The following is a 13,022-nucleotide window of genomic DNA, read 5'->3' as shown; positions in this document are numbered from 1 at the left end:
AATTTCATGGTTAAATAATTTATAGAAATAATGAAAGAAGAACAAGAAATGCTTTATTGTACAAAAAATACAAACATATTAAAAATTTAATAATTTAAACTAAGAATTAGCATGCAAAGGTTATTGCCAAAATCTTGCTTATTGACATATTTTTCATCGAATAGTGGTATAAAACATTATGAGAATAACTTTAAAAGATCGTCACAATTTTCTTAGAACAGAAGTTTGTCACTCTTAGATGTACATAGTTTTTGTATCCGCTATAGGATTAGTAATAAAATAAACCGCAAATAGTTCTCAGTTATGTTGATACTCGTATGTCGCCGGCGCCGCGTGACTCAGCCAACTTCCTGTGGACGTCGCATCATGATGGATTTACATGACCTTGTACTTTGTCTTTAGGGACAATACCAGTTTACTATTTTTTTTTATTCTTTACAAGTTAGCCCTTGACTACTCACCTGATGGTAAGTGATGATGCAGTTTAAGATGGAAGCGGGCTAACTTGTTAGGAGGATGAAAATCCACATTCCTTTCGGTTTCTAAACGGCACCGTACCAATTTTGCGGTACGTTTTTGCTGGTAGGGTGGTAACTAGCCACGGCCGAAGCCTCCCACCAAAAAATAGTCAAGTAACTACCTAACTTGGTCTACCAAGTTTTCATTCCACTATTTATGGGACTCCTTGTACTCCTATGTGTATTGTTTCCAAAACTATATAAATATATATACAAGACGTCTCATACAAGACGATGTTTTCCTTCCTTCCTTTACCGTTTGAGATACGGGATATTTAATTTTTTTTTTATTCTTTACAAGTTAGCCCTTGGCTACAATCTCACCAGATGGTAAGTGATGAAGCAATCTAAAATGGAAGCGGGCTAACTAGGAGGAGGATGAAAATCCACACCCCTTTCGGTTTTCTTTCTCCCACTTGAGTTCATAATCCATTATGAAACGTCAAAGCAAATTGCCTGAGAAAATTCTCTGGTATGTAGGTCCCTCACGATGTTTTCCTTCCTTCCTTCACCGTTTGAGATACGTGATATTTAATTTCTTAAAATGTATATAGCTGAAAAGTTGGAGGTGCATGCCCCGGACCGGATTCAAACCTACACCCTCTGAATCGAAGGCAGAGGTCATATTCACTGGGCTATCACATCTCTTGTAAAACTTGTAAGATAATTGTTTTGTAGGCTTAGGCTTTTGAAAAGGATTTAGTCGCAATAAATTTCATCATAGCCGGTGCGTGTTCGCGCTTGCATACTGACATACATCGACATAACACGATACTGTATATGGAAGTCCATCTCGACCAGTTTTTGTATGTGTGAAACTAACGTATGAACGTATAAGGTAGGAGGTTTCAGCAATAGTTAACTTGATTCACTTTAGTGCCGATTACCACTAAGTTCTTTTGATATTCAATCACCAATATCAGTCTATTTTACCCGACTGAATGAAGGGTTATAATGAAGAGAGAGTACAAAAGAGTTAAAGAAAGAATTAGGAAATTCGAACCACCACTACACTCCAATGTGAGTTGGCGGGCTTAAGGTTAAGGGCTTGTAGCCGGGTTACACAATTCTCTTTCTACAAGCTCGCTTCGAAAGCTAATAAACGTATGGGGATGACATTCGTTATCGATAGATTACGTGGTCAACTTATCTGTTAGGTAAGTCGTTCCCATATATTCATTTTTGTTTTTTATGCGTTTGTAGAAAGAGAATCGTAACATGGCTAGAGGCCAAGGTTTGAATTTGTAACACTATCAAATGTTTATTATAAATGACTGTCAGTGCCATCCGTGGCACGGGAATCTTATCACCAATAATTTTATACCGGGCTGCGATTTAGACAGAAAAAAACAGTCGATGCTAAGACTCGAACCTAGGAATTTATGATTAGTAGCCAAGGTACTAGATCAAGGAGGCAGCTGTTTCATCTCTAATTTTCAAAAGCCAGACCCTGAGTTCGAATCTAGGACTTTTCATTCAGGATCATTAGCTAAAGTAGATGCAATAGGTACCTACTCTGTTAAGATTTTTACCACTACCCAAGCGATCACAAATTATTATTATCACCTGCGCATGTATGTACGCGTAGCCATTTCTCACAACCCTCACTATTATATTTCATTTAAGCATTTAATATTTCACAATTAATCCCTGTGCCCGTTCGCATGACCACGGCGAATATATCAACGCTCAGCGGGTATCTCCTATTTATAAGACTTGAGTAATCGCAGACTACCGCAAGAGCCGCACTTGTGATTGTTAAGAACCATTTAGTCTTATAGAGAGTCAACGCTGTTAGCTTTACACGCCCTTACCAACTCTCTAACTTTATCATATAACGTTCTGCGTGAATCGTAGTCTTAAGTTCTCTATAAACCCTACTTCAATCCATTTAGTGTCGTGGAGAGCCAAAGCTTTTAACTTTACACGCTCTTACCAACTCTCTAACTTTATCATATACCTAACGTTCTGCCCAAATCCTAGTCTTAAGTTCTGTAAACCCTACTTCAAAAATAAGGAAGAGGTTCTCAGTTCAAAAAAAACAAATATGTTTTTTTTTAATGTTTGTTAAATTCGTCATTTATTAACTAACTTTAAAAAATATGTTGTTTGGTAGAATGTATCTTTAAGAATGGTCCCATTTAAGTAAATTTCACGAAAATCGGTTCAGTAATTTTGTGTTTTTTTTTGCCGAAATTGCCCAAACTGTGGCGTTTATGGTCACTATACTAGTACACGATAAAAACAGAAAAGTAAAATCTCTTTAACAAAAACAAAATAAACTTCAGAGCCCATTTGGCATCCGCCTTCAAATCGATTAATAGAAGGCATATTACGATATTATTTCTCGCTTTAGAGTAATGCAAAAAGACTCAATAGCTCAACGGTAAGAGCGGTTGGACTCACCACCGAAGGGTGGTGGTTCGATAGTCATGTTTGTGTATTATCGTATCTACTCTTAGCAGTCTTTCCCGACTAGTTGGAGGAGAATGGGAATATTGGTCATATTATAAAAGATATGGCAAATATTCTTTAAAAAAAATGCATCTTTGAAGTCGGTTCAAATGTTTCTTATTAAAAATATTATGTACTTAGTTACAATGTATGGCTTGGGTTTTTAAAATTTCTGTAAACATTCTGTCCCTTGCATGCATCACTCACTTTAAAGTAATGAGTTTATACTATATATATTAGAACTTTGTAAATAATATTTACAAAGTTCTAATATTATAAATGTCTATCTATCTTCGAGAGCCGTGATAGTTGAGTGGATATGACATCTTCCTCCGATTCCGGAGGGCGTAGGTTATAATCCGGTCCGGGGCATGCACCTCCAACTTCTCTATTAAGTGCAATTTAAGAAATTAAACATCACGTGTCTAAAAAATCTGCATATACCTGAGAATTTTCTTATAAGAAAAATCCAAGACAACCTTGCAAAAACTCAAAACAGTAAAACACGCAACAGAGGGCCTAGTGGCAGTTTGATACTGTTACTATCGCGGTAACGTAAACGCGAATTTCTAAGGAATTGAAACAGCGGCTACTACTACTGCACAACTGTTTAAATTCCATATAAATTCGCGTTTACGTCTACGCGATACTGACAGTATGAAAATATTGAAAACTTCTACTAGGCACACTGAACATAAGTTTTGAAATTGTTGTTACTTGACATCAGATATTGTTAATAACATCATACTATTATTATAAAGGCGAAAGTTTCTGTCAAAGTATGTTTGTTTCCCCTTTACGCTGCAGCTTGCAAACTTTGGCTGAAATTTGGAATGAAAATAGATTTAACTCGAGATTATATATCATAGGTTACTTTTTATCCCGAAAAAATCACGTGGGATGTGATTTATAAAACATTTCACGCGAACGGAGTCGCGGGCGTCCGCTATTTGATAATAAAAGTGTGCTTATGAGGAGCAAGTGCTAGCTTCTACAAATTACCTACAAATACATACTTAGCCCCCATTCGCACGAGAGTTTTTTTAACGGACGTTAAAATAGCGTTCAAATACAACAAATGCACTCAAAAATGTTCACACGACAACGTTTGTAAAACACGACTCTTTTATTCCAATTTTGGGCGTCGGAAGTAGATGTTCATTTAACTTCATACAATATTTGAACGTTTTTTTAACAGACGTTAAAAAAACTCTCGTGCAAATCCAAGCGCACGAACTATCGGGCGTCCATTATTTCTATAATATTTATAGCTATAGCACTAGGTATTTTTATATTTTTACCCACTTTAAACTGGTTTATCCAACCTTATCCAACTTTTTTTTAAAGCGTTAATAATGCAACCTGTAAACCAGTCCGATCACCACGACCTTGGTAGCATAAAACAAAACGACCAAGGGTTTAAAGGATACACAAAAAGCGTTATTCCATCGTCTATTTACACACGAGTGAGAAAAAAGTGTCGGAATTTTGCCGGCGCGTAAGCGTCTTATACGATCTTTGTTATAGCCGCCAGTTATAGCTTGATTTTTTTGCACATTCAAATTCAATAACGTTTATTTCAAATAGTTTCGATTGCCGTGAGTTGCAGAACATGTTCATGATTAAGAACCAAACCAAAAACAAAAAAAAAATCAAAAAAAAAAATTTGTCGAGCAAATTACGTCAAACATTTCTTATTTTACAAGCATTTTTGAAAACGCCAGGGCCTCTAGCATTGACAAAACTACTGGTCCGATTCGAAAAATTCTTTCAGTGTTAGATAGCCCATTTATCGAGGAAGGCTATGCTATATATTATCTCCATATTCCTACGGGAACGGGAACCACGCGGGTGCAACCGCGCGGCGTTAGCTAGTTAAGTAATAAAATAATTAAAAAATGGTCGCAAACTGCGGTTATCCTTGGTCCTTGGTCTAGGTTCCATAATATTCGTATGAAGACACGGTTGAATGGGGTCCTAGGTTTCCATGAGGAATGTGTTGCAAGGCTGGCTCCGGTGTCGCCTTCTTATCAACTGGGTTGGCACGTACATTGTACATCTTCCTACATTTACTCATGCGTGCTACATGAACTTGAGAAAGACATCTAATGCCGATGACATTCAATGTTAGTGTTTTGTCGGTGTGATGTGATGTGATGTTTGATTTGTAAAGAAGAAGAAGACTGCTTTTCCACACAAAATACAAAAAGAAAAAAAAGTGTTTGTCCGACGCACGAATGGAGTTTGCTCTTATAGATCGACTGTCTAAATAGGTGTATGTTGCCCCGCAGCATATACTATAAACATATCAATACCGACGCCTGAAAAGTGAAAGGTGCGCAACCGAGGAGCAGCAGGCGGCAGGCTCTAGCGCGTTCTTCCGTTCATCGAATTTTACTGCCTATATTTTTTTTTACCGCGAGCTATATATGAAAAATCGATTATTATGGAGTAAACTCCAATAAAAATATTAAAAATCGGCCAAGTGCGTGTCGGGCCTATGACGATATTTTTTTATGGGGTATCTATAGTCATCAGTATTTGTGTGGATTGAAACAAATTAAGGTTGTGACCCTTGTAAATAATATAATGCATACATATAAAACATACATATTAAAATATCTGCTTAATCGTAAAAACTTAGAACCCTGAGCCGATGTTTGTATAAAAAAATCGTAATGTTTTTATTTCGGAGAAACTCGTCAATCCTTTTTAATATTCAACAGGTGTGTTATTTTGTCATGTACGTACGCGTCATTCTAAATTCCCATAACTTTACTTTGTCGAAATGTGATGCCAAAAGGAGTAGGTACCTACTTGAGTTACTACGGGTAGTCGAAACATGATGAATAGTCCATTGAAATGTTACATGAGCATTTTAACCAAACTTAACTTTTTAACTTCCAAAAAGGAGGAGGTTCTACGTTCGGCTGTATGTATGTATGTTTTTTTAATGTTACATACATATTTTGCAATATTTTTGGGAAATGTATGGGGTCAATAGAACAAGTCAAGTGTAGGGGGTCAAGCTTAACCTCAAGTTTGTGGGGTCGCCATCCTTGTCCCGCGGCCGCCATCTTGAAAATGGGACGAAAACACTTTTTTTTGCGATATCTTGGAAACTATGCGTCTTACAAAAAAATGTCAAACATGATTTGTAGCAAATTGTTTTGCCTACAAATATGCTTATACACAACGTTCACAAGTGCGTGACTTCACTCAAGGTCATTCTCTGCCATTCTAGGGTCTTATTTTGGTTACAGTTTCATTTGTTAATAAAGTTGTCCTGACAAGTGTTGTGAATGACCTTTGTTCGACATTAGTTTTCTTATTTTTGTAATCACCTCTGAGTCTGTTAAAAATCTATCTATCTATCTATGCAGTGCATTTACGAGTTTAGTACGAGTATTATTAGTTACATGAGATGCAGTGATTGCACCCTTCTTGTCCATGTGCCTATACTAACCGTGCATACTTATTAACTAAGCAGAAAGACATTTCTAAGTACTGACCGATGCTCACGGCGGCTATTGTATGCGATGATGCATGGAATGACAATCGTTGACTCACTATAGCATTTACATCGATGATTTACATCTCGAGTCAATATTGTATGGCGTTTTTTGCTCTACGTTGATTACCACTTTCCGGTACTGATCTAGTCGGTAATGTGAAAAATGATTGATGGCTTCTTTGATTACTCTTTTGTATCTTTTTTATTATTTAAGGCTTTAATAAAACTGTAACGGTGCTGTCTGTTTGACTAGATTTTGAGACTTCGTCTGCTTTAAATTGTGTAGGTAGCTATATAGGTGTTTAAAATTCATCGTAGACACTGTGATCTATATACTAATACTAGCGGGCGCCCGCGATTTCGTCCGTGTGGAATTCAGTTTTTCAATTCCAAATTTTTTTTTATTCCAAATCGCCGCAAAATTAACAAAGTTTCATACAAACTTTCATCGTCTATTTTATCCCCTTGGGGGTAGAATTGATCAAAATCCTTTTTTAGCGGATGCCTACGTCATAACATCTACCTGCATGCCAAATTTAGCTCGATCCGTCCAGTGGTTTGGGCTGTGCGTTGATAGTGATCATAAATATAACAACAGTTTTCTTGTTACAGAATTCAGACGACCATGTGACGAAGAGTTCCCGCCTTAAGTGTCAGCCGTCTTGATTTTTCATAGACAAGCTGTGTTGTCAGGTAAAATAAAAATGTAAAATGTTTCAGGGATTAGAACATAATGATAAAAAATAGAAAAATCCCAGAGGACGTCGCTATTTCGAGATCTAGACCAGACATTTTCCTTTTTTCCAAACAAACTAAGCGTATAGTACTTGTTGAGCTTACTGTGCCGTGGGAGACTAACATTCCGAAAGACCACAATATAAAAGTGAATAAATATTATGACCTAACAAATGTATTAACTAAAAATGGCTATGTAGTTAGTCTGTACGCCGTCTCTATAATTTGCTTAAAGACCTCTGCCTCTCTAGAAGTGCAGCTAGTTCTATATTAGAACGTGTATCCAAAGCTGCTCTAATAGGATCTTACCAAATTTGGTTAGGCAGGGAGAACAACACGAGCAGAGAGTGTTGATCGATCGTCAAGGAATTCCTTAACCCTACATCCAGTAATCACAAGTCCTGGACTTTAATTGGAGCTTTTCTCTCTACCACGCGATGGACCCGGTACCTGCACGGTGAATCCATGGAATGCTAAGATATTCGTGCTTAGGCTGAACGGAGTAATATAAAAAACCTGGGCTTTTTGTGGAAAGGAACTCAGTTCTTCCATAAACATACTTTACACAGAATGCCTTTAAAACTAGAAAGCCTCAGTAGGACTTATCACTGAGATGCCGTGATTTGGTTTCCGACTGTTCATAACATTGGTTAGATAAAAAACATTAAATAAAACGCAAAAATCATTTATTATTTAAAAAATACAAAAAAAATGTGGCGTCTTCAATCCTGATTTTGGTCAGGTGTAGATTAATAAACTTACATAGTCGTTTTTCAAATTAACTTAAAAATTTACCGTGTAGTTTTTATGGTCATGCCGCGATTGATAGCTTTACCTTATGCGATTTACCTAACTCAAGCTTAGGTCATTAACTTTTACGAATGAAATTAATTATTTTCTTGTCCAAATACGCCGTTTTCAATATACCTAAGCGATAAAAACATTGAACATAAAAACGATTCTGCAGAAGATGAATTATTTGAAAACATCGCTATTTTTAGAAAAAAAGGTACTGTTATTGTTATAGACGAACACCTATAGAAATAATCATTTTATTTGAAAACTCTTAGGGCTTTATTTATTACGGTAACAAGTAAAATAATTTTATTGAAATGGGGATGATGACTTGGTTTGAATATATTGATTTTTATGATACATTCGGGTAAATATGGTCAATGTTAACTAATTTATATAAAAAAGGAAAGATTGTCTGGATATTTGTAAAATAAATGAGATTATAAAATTTCAAAATCTATTAAAAATCTTTTATCGTAATTAGACGAAAATTCATACAGTTTTAGCTTTCTTACATTAAATGTGACTTTTTTATATATGAACTATAAACATAAACGCACAAATAACACAGATATTACTAATTTTGTTTAAACGCACATACAAATCTAACGATCATTACATTGCCTACGACGTCATTAGTTCGTGCCATTTTGTATGGGGCGTTTTTCAGGGATCTGCGGCAGCGCCGCAAATCTGACCCTTTAAATCCCTGCAGTTCCGAAAGTAATGATCGCAGATACCCTCTTCCTTTCACAAAATTACTTTACTATAAGCGTACTCGTAATTTATATACAATTTAAAAAACTGTCATCATCTCTATTGTGGCGATGTTTTAGGTGACGATTTTCATCGACCCGATCATTCTCGGGTTATTCGCCAAACTGGAGTCACTCCGAAGAAGTCAATTGGGCCTTTTTAATATTAGTAGTAGTAGTGACACTGCGGCTTCAATAAATGGTACAAAATATATTATTTTGTTTTGTAGCATATTCATAAAAATCATTAAAAGATGGATACATGTCTTTTAATCTAGGAATTGTTCGTGTTGCACACCATAAGCCTACTGACAACGATCAGATTTATGTATTTGCAATGAAGTCTTGCAGGGCTGTTGCTTATTACGTTAACTAAAATTTTATAATGATCACATCAGTATATATATAACAGTATAGTTTATGTAAGACAAAATATTAATTTGTACAAACGAAAAGGAGATTTAAACCCACGTCTTACTAGACACGGGCATAAGTTAGTTATTTCTGCATATCGTCTCCAAAGAGTTAAAAAATCTTTTGTGGGTTCGGGTGTACTCTTCTATAACAAGATCCCCAAGACTGTGATGGACTTGCCAATGCACAACTTTAAGCAACGTGTTAAAAAACATTTACTTAGTCGAGGTTACTACACTATTGATGAGTTCCTTAACGACAAAGGTGCTTGGAGGCCGTTGGATCAGCTTCCACCTTCACACAGGAAATAAAACTATAAGAAATTGTAATTTAATTGTTATCAAATGTAAATTGTAATACTGTATGACTTTTTCAAAAGAGCAACTGTTGAGTTTCTTGCCGGTACCTTCTCAGCAGAACCTGCCTTCCGAACCGGTGGTAGAATCTTTACAAATAGTCAACTGACGTGTCAAAAGTGCTTGTAAACTGAGCCTACTTGAAATAAATGAATTTTGAATTTGAATTTTGAATTTGAATTCAAACCGTAACGGAAATAAAGATGCCACTAAGCGACGGCTAGCTTTATGTCAAAAATATAAAGTGTAATTAACACGCGTTGTAAATAATTGTAATCCAAGTAATTGTATGCCAACCACAAAATAAACCATTCCATCATTCACATAGTCAGATAGAACGTTAAAACCTTTATATTTAGTCTCAGAAATGTGATACCTAACTAACTTCAGACCGTTATATGTAAACGAGCGTCTTAGTACTTAGCGGTGGACAGGCATTTATCTTCCCTGTATTTATTGATGCATTTACTGACAATGAAGAATTTATGTGCAGTTAGGGATTATACTCTACGTTATCTATGGTAGGTAACAAAATTATAAAATAATTTCTACGTAAAATAAACTTTACTGATATTATAGATAGCAGACGCTCGGCAAGTTCCCGTTCCCGTGAAAATACAGGATAAAATATAGCATATAATACTCACAAATAACGTGACTTTTTAGTTGTAAAATATTTTTAAAATCGGTTAAGCGTATCCAGATATTATCCCCCTACAAAAGTACAAACTTTACCTCTATCACATATACTTTCTGTGCCTATATGCATTAGTATATATTAAGATGTCTTAGATTTATTCGATGTTATGTATTTAGATATATTTTACATATGTACAAAACTTAGAGCATTAATTAAAATATTTTATATGTTTTAGATTAAGAAATTGTAAAAAGAATCCCAAGAGAGTTACGTAAGAATACGATTAAAACAACTAACCAAAGTATTTTTTTTTCCTTATAGGGGCAAATTTTGATGTAGCCTGGCACGTAGGTTGAGAGATGAATATCTTAACAACTCATAGAAATAAAAAATAACTTGTAAAATACACAGAAACAAAAATTCACTCCACAACACATCCCCAAACAAAACCAACGTATTTTTTGACGTCTGTTAAAAAAAAAAATACTTTGCAATACCACACACTAAATGCATGCATAGTTAAAAATACAGGCTTTCCTCATTCGCACGCACGAGTGGGTGCGTGCGTACGCATGACATTATATACGTACCTAATGCTAATACATTCTTGTGCAGTATTGTCACTGTACGATACTTGACGCATGGCTAAATACCTTCTTTGTTGCGTGGCTGTTTACTGGTAGGTAAACAGCCACGCAACAAAGAAGGTATTGGTGGCGGTAATAGAGTGATCGTAAAAATGTTTAGTGATTGTAAGCTTCACTTTGACTTATGTACGCTTCTTTCCTATCTACTAATTTTATAAACACTTAATTTTGAACACTGTTCTTTCATTACTAAAATGTTAATTATAAGTATAATTTTGTCAAATCTAAAGGTAGGTTAGGTTAAGTGAGAACAGAAAAATTCGGGTTCCCTACCTACCCTACTCCTACCCTACAAATGCTCCATACAAACTTCCACCTCCCGTTTCAGGGAAGTGGGGAGTTAGGAAGAGATAAAAAGTAGCCTATGTTATTCTTCATCCTTTCAACTATCGCCACTATAAAAAATCACGTCAATTCGTCGTTCTCCGTTTTGCCGTGAAAAATAGACAAACACATAGACAGACCGACAGACACCTTTTCACATCTACACTAATATAATAAAGCTGAAGAGTTTGTTTGTTTGATTGATTGATTGAACGCGCTAATCTCAGGAACTACTGGTCCGATTTGAAAAATTCTTTCAGTGTTAGATAGCCCATTTATCGAGGAAGGCTATAAGTAGGTCGAGATTAATATGTCTTTAAAAAAATACCATGTAGATCGTTTTTGCGATTGAAACAAACCTGGGTGGGTTAAGAATAATAAGCATTAAATGCACTAATATACCTACAAATCAACACGATACGAAAATCAGTTGTAAAGCTGCACCACGTATAAAGTTACACCACAGTTATAACTGACGTGAATACAATTTTAGAACAGTACGACTAATAGATAGCAGATATTGATAACTAACTGTCTTACAATGTTGCAATATTTATATTACAAACAGAGAAATGCTAAGAGCAACGCAGCATCGAGAGAGATACGCTAGAAGTAACTCCGTTCTACCAAAGTACTGGACCACTAGGTCTGAAACTATTTGATTCTAAGCCAAACAGGCTCTGTGCATAATTTTACAATCACACAGTTGTGTCAAAGATACATAATATCGCGAGTGTCGTCTTTTAAAAACGAACACACGACCGAAGTAAAACTTCTTTACCTCTCTCTCAACGTCCGTTCGCCTCGGTCGATTACACTTTTCGTAACGCATTTACCGGCTTACTCCTCAAGTCAAGCGAGTGTAAAGAAGTTTGTTCAAATTGAACGTTTACTTCAAAATGTTGTTTATAAAAAGCTGCTGTATATTTTAGCGTTACTTAACAATTCTCTTTTATCGCCTATCGGCCTATGACAACTCCTTTGGCATGTTACTGGATGAAATATCGCATGCGATACTTGTCTAACATATCAGTGTAAGACTTAAATACATTTTATATTAGTTCTCGACTTTACTTCTTCGAGATTACGATGAGTTTTTCATTTTATATCAAAGTTGGGAGTCCATATTTTATGATTTTTAGGAAAAGTCCTGTAAAAGTAAAGGCAAAGAGTTTGTACATATATATTTAAATTTTAATCTAGTTTAATTTCATTCCAATTTAAAGATATTGTATTCTAACCATGTTTAATTTTACAAATTAATGTTAAATTATGTAATCTAAATTTTAAATTATAGTGATTTTATGTAAAAATAAACATGGTTAGAATACAATATTTTTAAATAGAAATTAAATTAAATTGGGGGAAAGCTTCTTGCCTCCCACAGTAATTCAATTACCTATTTTCAAAGTCCTATCAAAATAGGTTGATTGCAAAACTAAAATAAAATATGGCATGTCCAGCTTGTAACATCTCAAATGTGTCAAATGTTTTACTTACATACTTTTTTAATGTCGTCATAATTAAGTAAAGCACTAACACACTAATTCTGTATTATTATAATACATATTTACATAATAAAAGCAGATATTTTTAACAATACCATGTTTAAGTTTAGAATAACATATTTTTGGGCATGTCCTACAAATTCCAGGAATCATGGCCAATTAGCGCAGGCTTAACAAGCTGTACTGGAATATATGGCTATCTCGATCGCCTCGTTATGGACACTTCAATGGCACAGGAACTGGTCTGGACAAATGTAAGGGGAGGATCTGCTTAATTATTTGCCATTTTAATTCACAATGCAAAAATACAACGCATAATAATTTTTATCATACCTTTTTTGGGGGATTCGGAAAAGTAAAGA

General features: G+C 35.2%; 1 protein-coding gene across 2 annotated transcripts in view; it reads left to right on the top strand.

Moving 5' to 3' along the window:
- The window catches only part of LOC112053695 (uncharacterized), a 102,639-nt gene that overhangs the window by 52,880 nt on the left and 36,737 nt on the right, over positions 1 to 13,022 (top strand). For both annotated transcript variants that reach the window (XM_052881312.1, XM_052881311.1), the window contains exon 3: positions 7,099 to 7,179. The gene's annotated coding sequence lies outside the window, so the exon portion shown is untranslated. The remainder of the gene's footprint in view (positions 1 to 7,098; positions 7,180 to 13,022) is intronic.

The sequence above is a fragment of the Bicyclus anynana genome, chromosome 4 (genome assembly GCF_947172395.1).
Source record: "Bicyclus anynana chromosome 4, ilBicAnyn1.1, whole genome shotgun sequence".
NCBI lineage: Eukaryota > Metazoa > Arthropoda > Insecta > Lepidoptera > Nymphalidae > Bicyclus > Bicyclus anynana.
The sequence above is the reverse complement of the archived record's forward strand: the minus strand, read 5'-3'. Positions and strand labels throughout refer to the sequence as shown.